General features: G+C 41.5%; 1 non-coding gene across 1 annotated transcript; it reads right to left on the reverse strand.

The window, feature by feature from the left end:
- Positions 1-13,180: 13,180 nt before the first annotated feature.
- On the reverse strand, positions 13,181-13,318 carry LOC114817398. Its single transcript, XR_003765254.1, has one exon. It is a non-coding gene; the product is annotated as a small nucleolar RNA SNORA7 (small nucleolar RNA).
- Positions 13,319-15,829: the final 2,511 nt, after the last annotated feature.

Raw genomic sequence — 15,829 nt, forward strand, 5'->3', positions numbered from 1 at the left:
AGTTAGTTTGTGGGACCTGATTATCTTGTATCCACCCCAGCACTTAGAATAGTGTTTGGCACATAGTGGGAGCTTAATGAATACCACAGTTCTTCTTCTTCTTATTAGGTAGTCATTTATATTTATTGAGGGTGTACTGTGTACAGAGCACTGACTAAGCACTTGGAAGAGTATCCTATAACCATGTAGCAGACACATTTCCTCCCCATAACATGTTTAACACAATGCAGCAGAGCTGAGGAGGGTTCTGATCCACAACCATAGACTGATTTGTCACCCCAAGCCTACCATTTAAGAGAAGAAGCACAGCCTAGTGGGTAGAGCCCTGGCCTCATAGGCAGAAGGACCTGGGTTCTAATCCTGGCTCCATCACTAGTCTATTGTGTGACCTTGGGCAATCACTAAAATTATCTGGGCCTCAGTTACCTCTTTCATGAAAATGGGGATTAATACTGAGCCCCTTTTGGGACAGGGACTGTGTCCAAACTGATTAGCTTGTATAATAACGGTAGTATTTGTTAAATGCTTACTACGTGCCAAGCACTGTTCTAAGCACTGGGATAGATACAAGGTAATCAGGTTGTCCCACATGGGACTCACAGTCTTCATCCCCATTTTCCAGATGTGGGAACTAAGACACAGAGAAGTTAAGTGACTTTCCCAAGTCACACATCTAATAAATGGTGGAGCTGGAATTAGAACCCACGACCTCTGACTCCCAAGCCCTGGCCTCTGCACTAAGCCACGCTGCTTCTTCTCGTATCTACCACTGTGCTTAGAACAGTGCTTGACACATAGTAAGCACTTAAACAAATACCATTATTATTATTCTAATTTCCAACAGGTGCTGTGGGCATCACGACCCAACAACAGGAGTTACCACCTGGGAGGGATGACTAGTCCAGGCTAATCTGATGAAGGAATGGTTGGCTACACCATTATGGAAACTCTCTGATTCCACTGAAACACATCAGTGTCATTTTTAAATTGACCTACTGTAGAATAGGTATAAAATAGGATATCCAACTGTTTTTAGGAACCAAACCTATTATAATTATCATTATCCTTATTACTGTCATTATTATTATCATCATTACTCCAATTACGTTTGTTCAGAGTTTACTGTATGTCAAGTACTGTTCTTAGCGCTGGGGTAGAATCATGTTAATCAGGTTGGACCCAATTCCTGCCCCACATGGAGCTCACAGTCTTAGTATGAGGGGGAACAGGTATTTAATCCCCATTTTACAGTTGAGGGAACTGAGGCACAGAGAAGTGAAGTGACTTGCCCAGTGGAACACAGTAGGCAATTGGGAGAGTCAGGATTAGAACCTAGGTTCTCCGATTCCCAGGCCCATGATGTTTTCACTAAGCCAAGCTGCTTCTCTTATGAGAAACTACGAAGCAGCTTGGCCTAGTGGATAGAGCACAGGCCTGGGTGTTGAAAGGATCTAGGTTCTAACCCCAGCTCCACTCTTGTCTTTTGTGTGATCTTTGGCAAATCAATTCACTTCTCTGGGCCTCAGTTACCACATCTGTAAAATGGGGATTAAGACTGGGAGACCCATATGGGACAGGGACTGTGACCAACAGGATGAGCTTGAACCTCCTCCAGTGCATAGTAGAGTACTAGACACTTAGTAAGCACTTAACAAATACCCAAAAAAAAATACATTTCAACCTAAAATGCAGTTTTCAGGGACCAATGTGTCAAAAAGAAGGGATTATGTATACTAACTCTACTATATTCTCCCAAGAGATTAATACAGATTTTGTCACAAAGCAGATACCCAATAAATATTACTAATTGATTGGCACATGCTATATGCTTAATAAAAGAATGACCTCATTCCCTGGAGGTAACTGCAGAGTAAAAGACAATCTTTACATTCATACTATGTGGAAGAGAGTTTTAATGCATTACTATTTTTAGCTAGATCTGGAAAACCTAATAATAATAAAAAGTAGTAATATTGACATTTATTATATACTTACTATATCCTTAGCACTGTGCTAAATATTGGAGTAGATATGCAATAAGAAGATCAGATGCGGTCGCTGAGGGGACTCAGAGTCTAAAAAGGAGGGAGAACAGGTATTTTACCCCCATTTTACAGATGAGGAAACTGAGGCACAGATAAATTAAGTCACTTGTCCAAGGTCTCATAGAAGGCAAAATATCTGACCTGGGACTAGAATCTGAGTCTTTTGATCCCCAGGTTTGTGCTCTTTGCATCCGGCCATAGTGAATTAATTTATTCATTCATTCATTCAGTCATATTTATTGAGCGCTTACTGTGCACAGAACACTGGCTGGGATGGAAGATTGTTCAGACCCAAGAATAGCATTGTATTTTCATATTCTTTGGAATTTGCTAACAACTGAGGGAGAGTACACCAAGTAAACCATGAATGGAAAATGTAGTTATCTCTACATGCTTAAGGAGTAAATGTTAAAGTAGAGATAAGAGAATGAGGCATAGGGTAGCCTAGAGCCAAGAGGAGAACATAGAAGTAGCATATGACCTTATCTAGTCTCAATAGATAAGAGTCAGTAAATACAGCTACCCACTTGATAACTTTACAGGTTATTTGGTGTTGGACACATTACCATAATCTGTGATTAGAATCAAGTTCTTCACCTGAAGCAGCAAATTAACTGCAGTTGCCCTAGATACAGGAGGCCTTACTCTGCCCGTGAACAAAAAGAAAACAAGACAGACAAGAATTGGTGGGTGAGAAGTGTGAACCCCAGACTTCGGGTTTGAAGAGGCCTCCATTTTCAAACCCAATTTCCTTTCCTTCAGTGGCATTCATTCATTCATCAATTCAATCGTGTATTCATTGAGCACTTAATAATAATAATAGTAATAATAATAATAATGTTGGTATTTGTTAAGCACTTACTACATGCAGAGCACTGTTCTAAGCACTGGGGTAGATACAGGGTAGTCAGGTTGTCCCACGTGAGGCTCACAGTCTTAATCCCCATTTTACAGATGAGGTAACTGCGGCACAGAGAAGTGAAGTGACTTGCCCACGGTCACACAGCTGACAAGTAGCAGAGCAGAGATTCGAACCCATGACCTGTGACTCCCAAGCCCAGGCTCTTTCCACCGAGCCACGCTGCTTCTCTAATAATAATGTTGGTATTTGTTAAGCGCTTACTATGTGCGGAGCACTGTTCTAAGCGCTGGGGGAAATACAGGGTAATCAGGTTGTCCCACGTGACGCTCACATTCTTAATTCCCATTTTACAGATGAGGTAACTGAGGCACAGAAAAGTTAAGTGACTTGCACACAGTCACACAACTGACAAGTAGCAGAGCAGGGATTCGAACCCATGACCTCTGACTCCCAAGCCCGGGATCTTTTCACTGAGCCATGCTGCTTGTGCAGAGCACTGTACTAAGCACTTGGAAAGGACAATCCCTCCCCAACAACAGGCTAACAGTCTAGAAGCGGGGAGACAGACAACATGATGAAACAAGAACACAGTCATCAATAGCATCGGTAAAAATAAATAGGATTATAGATAAATACACATCATTAATAAAAAGAATAGAATAATAAAATAATAAATATGTACATATATACACAAGTGCTGTGGGGTTAGGGGAGGGGTAGAGCAGAGGGAAGCAGTTGGGGCGATGGGGAGGGGAAGAGGAGCAGAGGAAAAGGGGGGCTCAGTCTGGGGAGGCCTCCTGGAGGAGGTGAGCTTTCAGTAAATCTTGGAAGGGGGCAAGTGTGATTGTTAGGCAAATGTGAGGAGGGAGGCCATTCCAGGCCAGAGGTAGGATGTGGGCCAGGAGTAGACAGCGGGGCAGGTGAGAACGAGGCCCAGTGAGGAGGTTAGCAGCAGAGGAGCAGAGTGTGAGGGCTGGGCTGTAGAAGAAGAGAAGAGAGGTGAGGTTAGGGGGCACAAGGTGATGGAAAGTTTTGAAGCCAAGAGTGAGGAGTTTTTGATCGATATTCACAACTGCACAGACTAGTATTCTGACTGCTTAATTTGTAAACACAGGCATTAAACACAGTGCATTTCACCCAGTTAGTGATCCATAAATAGCAGATTTTAAGTTCACTGTGGGCAGGGAATGTGTCTGTTATCTGTTCGTTCGTTCCTTCGTTCATTCATTCATTCATTCGTATTTATTGAGCACTTATGGTGTGCAAAACACTGTTCTAAGGGCTTGGGAGAGTGCAGTTTAACAACAAACAGACACATTCCTGTTCACACAGCTCACAGTGCTGTGGGGGTTGGGGGGACAGCCATTAATTTGAATAAATGAATCAGTAGATGTATAAATAAAATACAGATTTATACAAATACATCTGTGCTGCAGGGATGGGAGGGAGGATGAATGAAGGAGCAAGTAAAGAGTAAAGCAGAAGGGAATGGGAGAGGAGGAGAGGAGGGTTTAGTCAGGGAAGGCTTCTTGGAGGAGATGTGCCTTCCATAAGGTTTTGAAATGGGGGAGAGCAATTATCTGTCTGATATGAGAAGGGAAGGTGTTCCAGGCCAGAGGTAGCCTATGGGCGAGAAGTCGGCGACAAGATAGATGAGATCTCGGTACAGTGAGAAGGTTAGCTTGTGTTGTGTTGTACTCTCCCAAGTGCTTAGTACTGTGCTCTATGGAATGTGTTCAATAAATATGATACATTGATTGAAGTAGGAGTGTTCTTTGACTGCCCACTTGAGATAATAATAATAATGTTGGTATTTGTTAAGCGCTTACTATGTGCAGAGCACTGTTCTAAGCGCTGGGGTAGACACAGGGGAATCAGGTTGTCCCACGTGGGGCTCACAGTCTTAATTCCCATTTTACAGATGAGGTAACTGAGGCACAGAGAAGTTAAGTGACTTGCCCACAGTCACACAGCGAGATGGTGGATGCTATTAGGAGCGTGGGAAGTATAGCACAAGTTCTATGTACCTTTCTGTCAAAATAATTTAACGATAATGAGGGAGGAGAATGTAAAATACCACAGTTAGTAAACATAAATCAAGCAGACATATGGACATGAATATTGAGTGCTGGAGTTGACTGAAGGGATGACATGGCTCAAGGTGCAGGGAAGTTTTCTGGAGAAGGCTTGTTGGACGAGGTGGGTTTAGGGATGGATTTGAATGTGGGGAGAGCTCTCCCACTACAGTCCAAACAGCACACTTTGCTCATCTAACACCAGCCTGTTCACTGTACCTTCATCTCACCTATATCGACACCAACCCTTTGCCACATCTTCTATTTCCTTCATATTTGAGAGGCCACCATTCTCCTCACCTTCAAAGACCCACAAACATCACATCTCCTCTAGGAAGCCTTCTCTGACTTGGGCCGTCATTTCTATTCACCCTCTCTTCTATGTTGTCTATTCTCCCTCCTCCTTAGACTGTGAGCCTGTGAAGGATAGAGATTGTGTTCTACTTGATTAACCTGTATTTATCCCAGAGCTTAGTACACTGCCTAGCACAGAGTAAGCACTTAACAAGCACCACAATTAATTATTAAGTAGTCTACAAGCCACTTACAGGGTAATCTTCCTGCATGCATTCCTGAATGTATTCCCAATAGAAAAAAAAATGTCATCTTCCAAAAAATGAATTAGTATTATTATCATCATCATTATTTTTATATTTGTGAAGCACTTACTATGTGTCAAGCACTGTTCCAAAGCACTTGGGTTGAAACAAGTTACACACAGTCTCTGTCCCAGAGGCTAAGTAGGAGGCTAAATAGGAGGGAGCATTTAATCCCCATTTTCCAGTTGAAGATTATGGGCAGACACCCAGGCAAGCACCTGGACACTCAAGGCCTCTCTTTCAGCTATTACATTGGATCCTTCCAGTTCAGCCTCTCTCCCTTCTCTTCTAACCTGGCACCACTGTAAACTCTATCCTGGAGAAGAGATATTTTCTTCTTTTTGTCCTAGACTAATATAATAGTGTTGGACAGCTTAAAGGCACAATAGAAATATAGAATTCCAACTAAATTTATGAGTTGAATAAAGTGCTCCAAATCCCCTTGTGTGAAAGAACATGGCTGTTATTTCAGCAATCTCATTTCATGTACCCACTAAATATAAAATATGCCTGAGATCCTTTAGGCTAGTCACTGCTCATTTATTATGGACACATTACCTTCTTTGAATGTGTGTGTTTCATGCCTGGAATATTTTTTCATTCACCACTTCTTTTTTTTTTTAATTGACTGAACCTTTGAAGATTTGAGTAATTAGTATGCCATTTCTCAGGATGTCAAAAATGAAAATGCTCCATCACCTGTTGTGCTTCTGGCTGGACCTCATCTGCTCCAGGCTCACCCCAAGACCCTGGATTGGATGAGTTACTTGCCGGTCTGAAAAGAGCTAATATTCTGCACTTCCTTCCCTGGTCTGAAACTTGGTCTTGAGTCCCACCACATTCCCATGATTCACTTCCACCCAACCTCTACCACTGCTCTTAGTGGATGTTGAATAAATGCTATTTTTTCTATGTTCAGGCCTTGAACCATGCATTATTCAATACATTCTTATATCTATTGTTTCATTTGTGGACCTTAAATTAAGAGAAGCATCGTGGCTTATTGGAAACATCACTGGCTTGGGAATCAGAGGCCGTGGGTTCCCCCATCCCGGCTCTGCCACTTGTCTGCCGTGTGATTTTGGGCAAGTCACTTAACTTCTCTGTGCCTCAGTTACCTCCTCTATAAAATGGGGATTGAGATTGCAAACCCCATGTGGGACAACTTGACTACCTGTATCTACCCCAGTGCTTAGAAGAGTGTTTGCCCCATAGTAAGTGCTTAACAAATTCCATCATTACTATTTACCTAGAGGGTATTTTTGCTGTTTTTTTTTATGGTATTTTTTAAGCATTACTATCTATCAGCACTGTTCTAAGTGCTGGGGTAGATACAAATTAATCATCTTGACACAATCCCTCTTCCACAGAGGGCTCAGAGTCCAAACTGCCACGCCCATTACTGTTAGTTATGGGAATTAGGATTGCTGGAGCCTGGGATTGTGTCCGACCTGCTTATCTTGCATTTACCTCAGTGCTTAGAACAGTGATTGACATATAGTAAGCTCTTGGCTTAGTGGATAGATCATGGGCCTGGGAATCTGAAGGTCCTGGGTTCTAATCCCTGCTCCACCACATGTCTGTTGTGTAACTTTGGGCAAGTCACCACATGTCGCTGGGCCTCAGTTACCTCATCTGTAAACTGGGGATTAAGACTTTGAGCCCCAAATATGACAAGGACTGTGTTTCACCTGATTAATTTGTATCTACCACAGTGCTTAGAACAGTGCTTGGCACATACTAAGGGCTTAACAAAAACCATTATTACTTTAGTTAAATACTGCTAATATTGATATACTAATTATTAATGTTTCTTAATTATTTATTACAATCATTACTCATAATTGAGTTGTAAAGAATGGACACCGGCTGTTAAAGTAATGAGGGATCTGGAAAGGAAGTCAACGAGAGAATGGATGAGGGAAATCTTATCTTTTTGAGGCAAGCAGGGAAAACTGAGAAAAGACAACTTGAAAATAGTCATTACAGCAGAAGGCGATGATGAATTATGTTCCCCTTCATTGAAGAAGTCATCTTAGTTTAGTGAAAAGAGCATGAAAGTGGAAGTAAGGAGATGTGGGTTCTCGTGCCACTTCTGTCACTGGCCTGTTGTGTGACTCTGGGCAAGTCACTTAAATTCTTTGGGCCTTAGTTTTCTCAGGTGTAAAATGGGGAAAAAATGCTTTCCAGAACTGCGTTCAACCTGATTATTTTAGAACTACTCAAGTACTCAAGTACCTAGCAGAGTGGCTTGGCACAAAATAAGCACTTAAATCATCATTATCATTATGATATTTGGTGAGCACTTACCATTCACCAAATACTGTACTATGTGCTGGGGTTGAATCAAGATAATCAGGTCAGATTCAGTCCCTGTTCAAAATGAGACTCACAGTCAAAGTGGGAGAAAGAACAGGTGGTTTTATCCCATATTCCAAAGGCGAAAACTGAGGCACAGAGAAGTGAGTTGCCCAAGGACATTCAGCGTACGAATAGCAGAGCCAGAATTAGAAACCAAGTTCTCTGACTCCCAGACTCATGCTCTTTCCACTAGACCACGCTGTCTAATAATGGCCCAGGCTTGGAGAGAGGAGTCATACACACACACACACACACACACACACACACACACACACACACACACACATATCCTGATTAGGAAAAAATTTACATTAATTAATTTCATTTTGTGTGGAATGATGGTCCTTAAAAATGATTGGATGAACCCCTGCCATTTCACATAGTATATTGCCAATTGGCGAGTCATCAACTGCCCTTTTGATGTGTGTTGCAGAGAATATTAATTGTTTGGGGCATATTTCTTAGGCTTTAAATTAGAAAAAAAGGTGCAGTCTTTTTTCTTACAAATTCCCTGGGTAATTGAGAAGGAGGAGTGGGGATGGGTCCTAGCAAACACAACAACTTTAATCTGAATGTGGGATATGTTATAGGGCAATCTTCCTTTCTGAATACTTTGAGGAATAGAATAAAAGTTTCTACTCCAGCCTGCCTCAGGGCAGAGCCTTATTGGAAAAGAGTCTAAAGGCTCATTTAGTCGAAGTGAAGATTTTGTGATTTTTATGGTCACTTCTATGGACTGGAGAGCTGAGGAAGGTGTTTAAAGCTGAACTGGTTGATGTAGTTTTGAAAAAAGAGTCTGGAAGAGGGATGACCCCAAATATCAGTTTCAGCTACATTAAAACAACAATAAAGCAGCTAGGGAATACTGCTTAGCTCCAGCTAATGAAGACAGTGATATCTTAAATCATTTTTAAAGACTTCAGAAGCATAAATAGGGCTGTGGATCTGGCTGAAGGAAGCAATATGGTGACAGGTGTTTTCACAAAAGTGGACCTCTGTACAGGGAAATAGGTAGAGCCTTCATCGCCGGTGACTGTGGCCATTGTATTCTCACTACGGAGAGGTTGTTGAGATTTTGACTGACATGCTACTTGAGGGAAGTGGCAATCACTGGAAATAATTTTCACAGTAATCTGCCTCTGGGTTAGGGGTTACAGGGAAATCATCATCATCATCTATGGTACTTATTGAATACTTACTGTTGCCGAGCACTGTACTAAGCACTTGGGAGAGTAATGTACAACAGAGTTGGTAGATACGTTCCCTGCCCAGAGTGAGCTCACAGTTTAAAGTGGGAGACAGATGTTGGAAAATATTCCCAGTAATGAGCCAGGTTAGGCCAGTCTTTTATTCATTTTGTTGCAACAAAAGGTCAATGGCTATTTGGTAGAAAAAGACAAAGATCTGAGGATGAGTCCATCCTTATATTTCCCGCTGGTCCCCCTTCCCTGGGTGACACAGCACCAAGTCCCTCCCTCTAGTCCGACCCCTTCCCCTCAAGTCCCATTTGTTCGTGTGCTGGATCGACACATCACATGCCGCTCCATCCCTGTTTGTTGTTGTCTTCATCAGCCTCTCATTACACAGCCAGGCTCCTTCATTATCATTATCAGCTTTGGGTCACCCAGCAGACACTCTGTGGCTGAAGAAGTCTTCAGCAAGAAGTCTTCAGCAAATGTAGGTGTTGGGTTTCAAGGCTCTGGGTTTATGGACAGTAATTTACTTTGCCAGGGTTGCTGGTAATTTGGGGTCTCAGGACTCTGGGTGGCAGTCAGTGGTTGTTACGAAAGGTGCTGATAAGGTGGATCCTGGCCTTATCAGTCACCGTTTTCCTAGGTGGGACTCAACATAATATACATATTCAGTGACAGTAATGCATATACATGAGCTAATCACTATACATAGTCAGTGACAGTAATATTACTAATAATAATGGTATTTGCTAAGAACCTATACACATGAGCAGGGTTAAGGTTTGACCACACAGATATTCAGATAAATAAATCATTTACGGATGGGTAAGTAAGTTTTTTGGGGCTGAGGGTGGGGTGAATAAAGGGTACCCTTTCCAAATACTGTAAGGAACAGAAGCAAAGCCCAACTTTAACCTGCCTCTGGGCAATGGGAATAATCTTTTCCTGGGAATTTGCCAGTGCTTGACAATGCTTTACTGATTACTGATGATGATTCCATTTTTATGGTATTTAAGTGCCTACTATATATATGTGTGTATATATATATATATGTATATATATATATATATATATATATGTGTGTGTGTGTGTGTATACTATCTATGTGTATATATATACACTATATATGTGCTTACACACACACTCACATATATATGGCACTCTACTATGTACTGGAATAGATACAAGATAATCAAATCCCTGTCCCATGTGAACCTCAGTCTAAGTAGGAGGGAGAACAGGAATTGAATCCCCATTTTACAGATGAGCTTACAGAGGCACAGAGAAGTTAAGTGACTTGCCCAAGATCACACAACAGACATATGGCAGACTTGGGATTAGAATGCCAGTCTTCTCACTCCCAGGCCCGTGCTCGTTCCACTAGACCATGCTGCTTCATTCATTCATTCATTCATTCATTCATTCAATCACATTTATTGAGAGCTTACTGTGTGCAGAGGAATGTACTAAATGCTTGGGAAACAATAAACAGACACATTTTCCTGCCCACAATGAACTTACAGTCTAGAGAGGGGGGACAGATATGAATATAAGTAAATTAATTACAAAGATGTACATAAGTGTTGTGGGGCTGGGAAGAGGGAAGAACAAAGGGAGCAATTCAGGGTGATGCAGAAGGGAGTGGGAGAAGAGGAAAGGGGAGCTTAGTCAGGGAAGGCCTGCTGGAAAAGATGTTCCTTCAGTAAGATTTTGAAGCAGGGGAGTGTAATTGACAGCTCTGTCTGCTTCTCACTTGGCTAGCTGAATTCAGAGTCCAGAGTGTTAACTGTGGCTTTGACTTTTGAGGCCTTCTGATTTTACAAGTACAAGATCAACTTGTACTTGGAGAAAAATAAATGGATTCCAACCAAGGCTTGGGGTGAGTCTGACCACTCAGCCTGATTGAATAAGTGCTCAATAAGTACCACTGATTGGTTAAAACTCTTTTGAACGTGAATGTCTCCACTACATTTCCTTACTGACCTGAGAGCTGAGCAGTCAGCACCATGTCTTCCATTTCCAGCATTCTCACCCATCCGCAGAACAATGCTTCTGATGATTGGAGTTAGAAAAAATAACTATGTCACGAATCAGTAATTTCCTTTCTTTGCTCTATAAATATCAGTCACCTACATTATTGGGACAGGATCCTAATGTTTTGCTTTTCGCAGTATTTTTTTACAATGTACCGTTCACGATAAAAGCTAACCAAACACTCTAATGGCTCTCTAAAACTGCATTGATCACGTATGGATTTTGCCACTTTCATTTTGAAAATTAATTGCTCATCAAAATAAAAAAGGGTTTACGCAATTGCTGCTTTCCACACCATTAGCCTCCTTCCTTTTGAGTCACTGTTTCATTCCTAGCAGGTACCTTTTTAAAATAAGCTGAGAAAATAGCAATGAGTGGTGATTACACATTTTATTCATAGCTCATGGTATCTGGAAAAGTGTAAATCCTTGGCACAGCCTAATGTGGTTTGATCATGGAGATTGCCATGAATATCCAACAGGGGAAAAATACTGATATCCTGTTCAAGGACTGTGCCAGCTGATGACAGAAACAAAAGTGATCTTTCAAGGTGGGAAACAGCTTGGAACTAAGGGTCAAGAAAAGTGGACTCTAATCCCAGTGAAATTGGGCAAGCCACCTGTTTTAATTTCTCTATCAAATGGGATAAGATTCATTCAATCATATTTATTGAACCTTTACTGTGTGACAAGCACTTTACCAAGCACTGGGAAAGTACAATTCAGCAACAAATACAGACAATCCCTGCGCACATCAGGCTCACAGTCTAGAATGGGATAGACAGACATCAAAATAAGTATGCAGGGATCAGTAGCATCATACTTGTTCTCCAATGGGATAGGTAGTGGGTCACATCTATTTCTCTTGAAATTAGATGATGAGTAAATATCATGACTTTATAATTGACTTTTTAATCAATCAATCAGAAATATTTACTGAGTGTCCGAATAGTATATGGAAGTACATCTGGAGTCCCAGTGCATGGAGGGGGTACCTCATATTCAGGTCTGTCTCCCTGTAAGCTCGTTCTGGGCAGGAAGTGTGTCTTCTAATTATGTTGTACTCTACTCTCTCAAGTGCTTCGAACAGTGCTGTGCACATAATAAGAGCTCAATAAATACCATTTAATTGACTGATTGCTCTACTAGCTCCAGAACATTGTCCTAACCACTTGGGAGAATATAGTAGAGATAAAATGTACATTCTACTCCTCAAGGGTTTTATAACACAACAGGGATTTAAAAAGGAGAACTTGAAAGTATTGAATATTGAGTGAGCACCTCATATTTGTTTAATGGAAGATGTTATGATTTCGTGATCTTTCCCTAGAGTGGCTTAACATTTGAAAAATGCTTTGAGATATTAGATTGTCATTCAACTAACAGTGCTTAATGGACACTATGTGAAGAGAACTGTATTAAGTTTTTGATCCTTGCACTTAAGAAGCATATAATCTGGTGGGGAAGACCTAGATATATATACACATATATATCTATGTGCATAATTAGGCTGGGATTGTAGTCCTATGGTGATCTTTTCAACTATACACACTCACACTCGTTGAATCCACCATCTCTCTCGATATATCGGTATATCAGATATATATATATATATATATATATCTGAGAGTATGTGTGTGTGTGTGTGTTTAATTGAAAAGACCACTGTGGGACTAAAATCACAACCTTGTTATGCTCTTAAAAAGTATGTCTCCTGCTGTTTTCAGTCAATCATTCAGTTGTATTCTTTGAGCATTTACTGTCCCCAGAGCACTGTGCTAAGCTCTTGTCTTAGGCTGTCACGTCATTTCTGACCCATAGCGACACCACAGACACTTCGCTCAACCTACAGTGCCCCACTCCCCACCTGCAATCGTTCTGGTAGTGGATCCATAGATTTTCTTGGTAAAAATACAGACGTGGTTTACCATTCCCATCTTCTGCACAGTAAAGCCTAATCTCTGCCCTTGACTCTCTCTCATGCTACTGCTGCCCAGCTTGGGTGAATTTTGCCTTGTAGCAGATTGCTTGCCACTTGCTAGCCACTGCCCAAGCTAGGAATGGAATGGGTAGGTCTCTGCCTGACTTTCCCTCCTGTAGCTGAGACTGGTAGAGTACTGGAAACTCTCCAGGTGCAACCCTGAGTGGGTACTAAGATCTTGGGTGAGTAAAATAAATAGAGCTGGTAGACACATTCCCTGCTCACAGTGAGTTAACAATCTAGAGGATGGTGAAGGTGGTTGACATCTGTCTTCTGTAGAAGCTTATTTGCGGAAGGGTTTATACTATTTTTTATGCTATGTGTTAAGCTTACTACCTTTCAGGTTAGACAAAATCCATGGCCCACGTGGAGCTCACAGTATTAAACCCCAGATGAGGTAACTGAGGCCCAGAGGAGTTAAGTACCTTGCCCAAGTTCACACAGCAGACAAACAGTGGAATCAGGATTAGGTCTTAGGTCCTTCTGGCTCCCAGTCCCGGACTCTATCCTCTAGGCCTATGATTCCAAGGGACGTCTGCGGGCGGATTGTTGGTCAAGGCACTAGGCCACCCTTCTAGGAGTTTCCAGTGACCCAGGAAATCCAGCATAGTCTTTGTCAACAAAGCCAGTGTTGCCATTCTTAATGTCTGTAATTTCTGGTTCCGCTTTTTTGTTTACAACTGTGAGCCCATTATTGGGTAGGGATTGTCTCTATCTGTTGCCGAATTGTAATAATAATAATAATAATGATAATAATGTTGGTATATGTTAAGCACTTATGATGTGCAGAGCACTGTTCTAAGTGATAGGGCAGATACAGGGTAATCAGATTGTCCCACATAATAATGTTAAAGTTGATATTTGTTAAGCACTTACTATGTGCAGAGCACTGTTCTAAGCTCTGGGGTAGATACAGGGTAATCAGGTTGTCCCATGTGAGGCTCACAGTTAATCCCTATTTTACAGATGAGGTAACTGAGGCACAGAGAAGTTAAGTGACTTGCTCACAGTCACACAGCTGACAAGTGACAGAGCCGGGATTCAAACCCATGACCTCTGACTCCCAAGCCCGTGCTCTTTTCACTGAGCCACGCTGTACATTCAAAGCGCTTAATACAATGCTCTGCACATAGTAAGCACTCAGTAAATATGATTGAATGAATGAAACTTTGGTCCCAAAACAGCCCTCCTTCCCTGGTAGCAGGATGCTATGATGGTCTACCCACAGCAGTTTGTTTTTATTTTATGGTGTTTGTTAAGCACTCAATATATGTCAAGCAGTGTTTTAAGCATTGGGGTAGATACAGGTTTATCAGGTTGGACCCAGGCCCTGTTCCACATGGGGCTCTCAGTCCCATGTAATCCCTATTTTACAGTGGGGGAAAGTGAGGCATGGAAAAGCTAAATGACTTACTCAAGATCACACTGCAAGCAATTGGAAAAGCCGGGATTAGAAACTAGGTCATTTGACAAGCCTATGCTCTTTCCACTAGGTAACACTCCTAATTAACACCAGTTTCCAGCTAGTAGGGGAGACACTTACTAAAATAAATACATGTAGGAGGAAGAAGGGAAAGGTCATATATGCATGTGTTCATGCCAAATGAATAGGCTTTATAAAACACATACCCTAATGCGTTAGGAAATTGTAACTACTTAAAGTGCCTCGATGCTGCAGTCCTAAGTGGCAGTAGGGGAGAAGAGCTTAGGATGAGGGGAGGTCAATCAGGAAAGGCCTCCTAGAGGAGGTATGATTCCAGAAGGAAAGGGCTGTAAAGATGGAGAGAGCAATGATGATCTGCCAGATGTGAAGGGAGAGGAAGTTTAAGGCAGGGTTAATGATGCAGTTTTAGACTGTGAGCCTGTTGTTGGGCAGGGATTGTCTCTATCTGTTGCTAAATTGTACAAGCGCTTAATATAGTGCTCTGCACACAGTAAGTGCTCAATAAATACAGTTGAATGAATGAATGCAAGCTCAAGAGGTCAATAGCGGGAGAGGTGGGAATGAGGCCCAGTGATAGGAAATGCTATAGCTTGCATGGAAGTTCAGGAACATTATTATTTCTTCAGTTTGGTAAAATCATTACTTAAAATATCTGCAAAGCCAAGCCCGTAAGGTGTAGTAGATGCAGAGCAGCCTGCAATTTTGATCCATCCTGTTCATCCTTGATTTGAAGATACCTGCATAATTTCATGTATTTCTCTTTTCTCTCCTAGTGGTCAAACTCAAGAATGGTGGTTTAGGGAGACAAAAGTATGGAAGCACTGTTCTGTTTTCTCCTCCGAGGAGGCTTGGAAATACCTTCACCAGTGTCTGTTCTGTTGAAATGTTCATCTTCTCATAGGAAACACTTTATAACATGTTGAGGCAGAATCTTTCTTGTGTTTGCTGAATTTCAGAAAATGTCCTGTTGCTGATTTTTCCCTAAACATCTTTAAGTATTAAACAAATTTAGAATTAACTTCATTGTAACACCAATTTGATATCCATCCTTACCCCTTAACAAGATCCATTTGAGGAGTTTGTCAGCAGGAGGTCTATGTATAATTTTTAGAACTCAAGAAGAGATGATGTACCTTCAATCAGTCAATTGTATTCATTGAGTACATATTGGATGCCGCACACTGTCTTAAGCACTTGGAAGAGTACAATATAACAGGGTTCATAGACACATTCCCT

This window comes from Ornithorhynchus anatinus, chromosome 1 (assembly GCF_004115215.2).
Source record: "Ornithorhynchus anatinus isolate Pmale09 chromosome 1, mOrnAna1.pri.v4, whole genome shotgun sequence".
NCBI classification, from domain to species: domain Eukaryota; kingdom Metazoa; phylum Chordata; class Mammalia; order Monotremata; family Ornithorhynchidae; genus Ornithorhynchus; species Ornithorhynchus anatinus.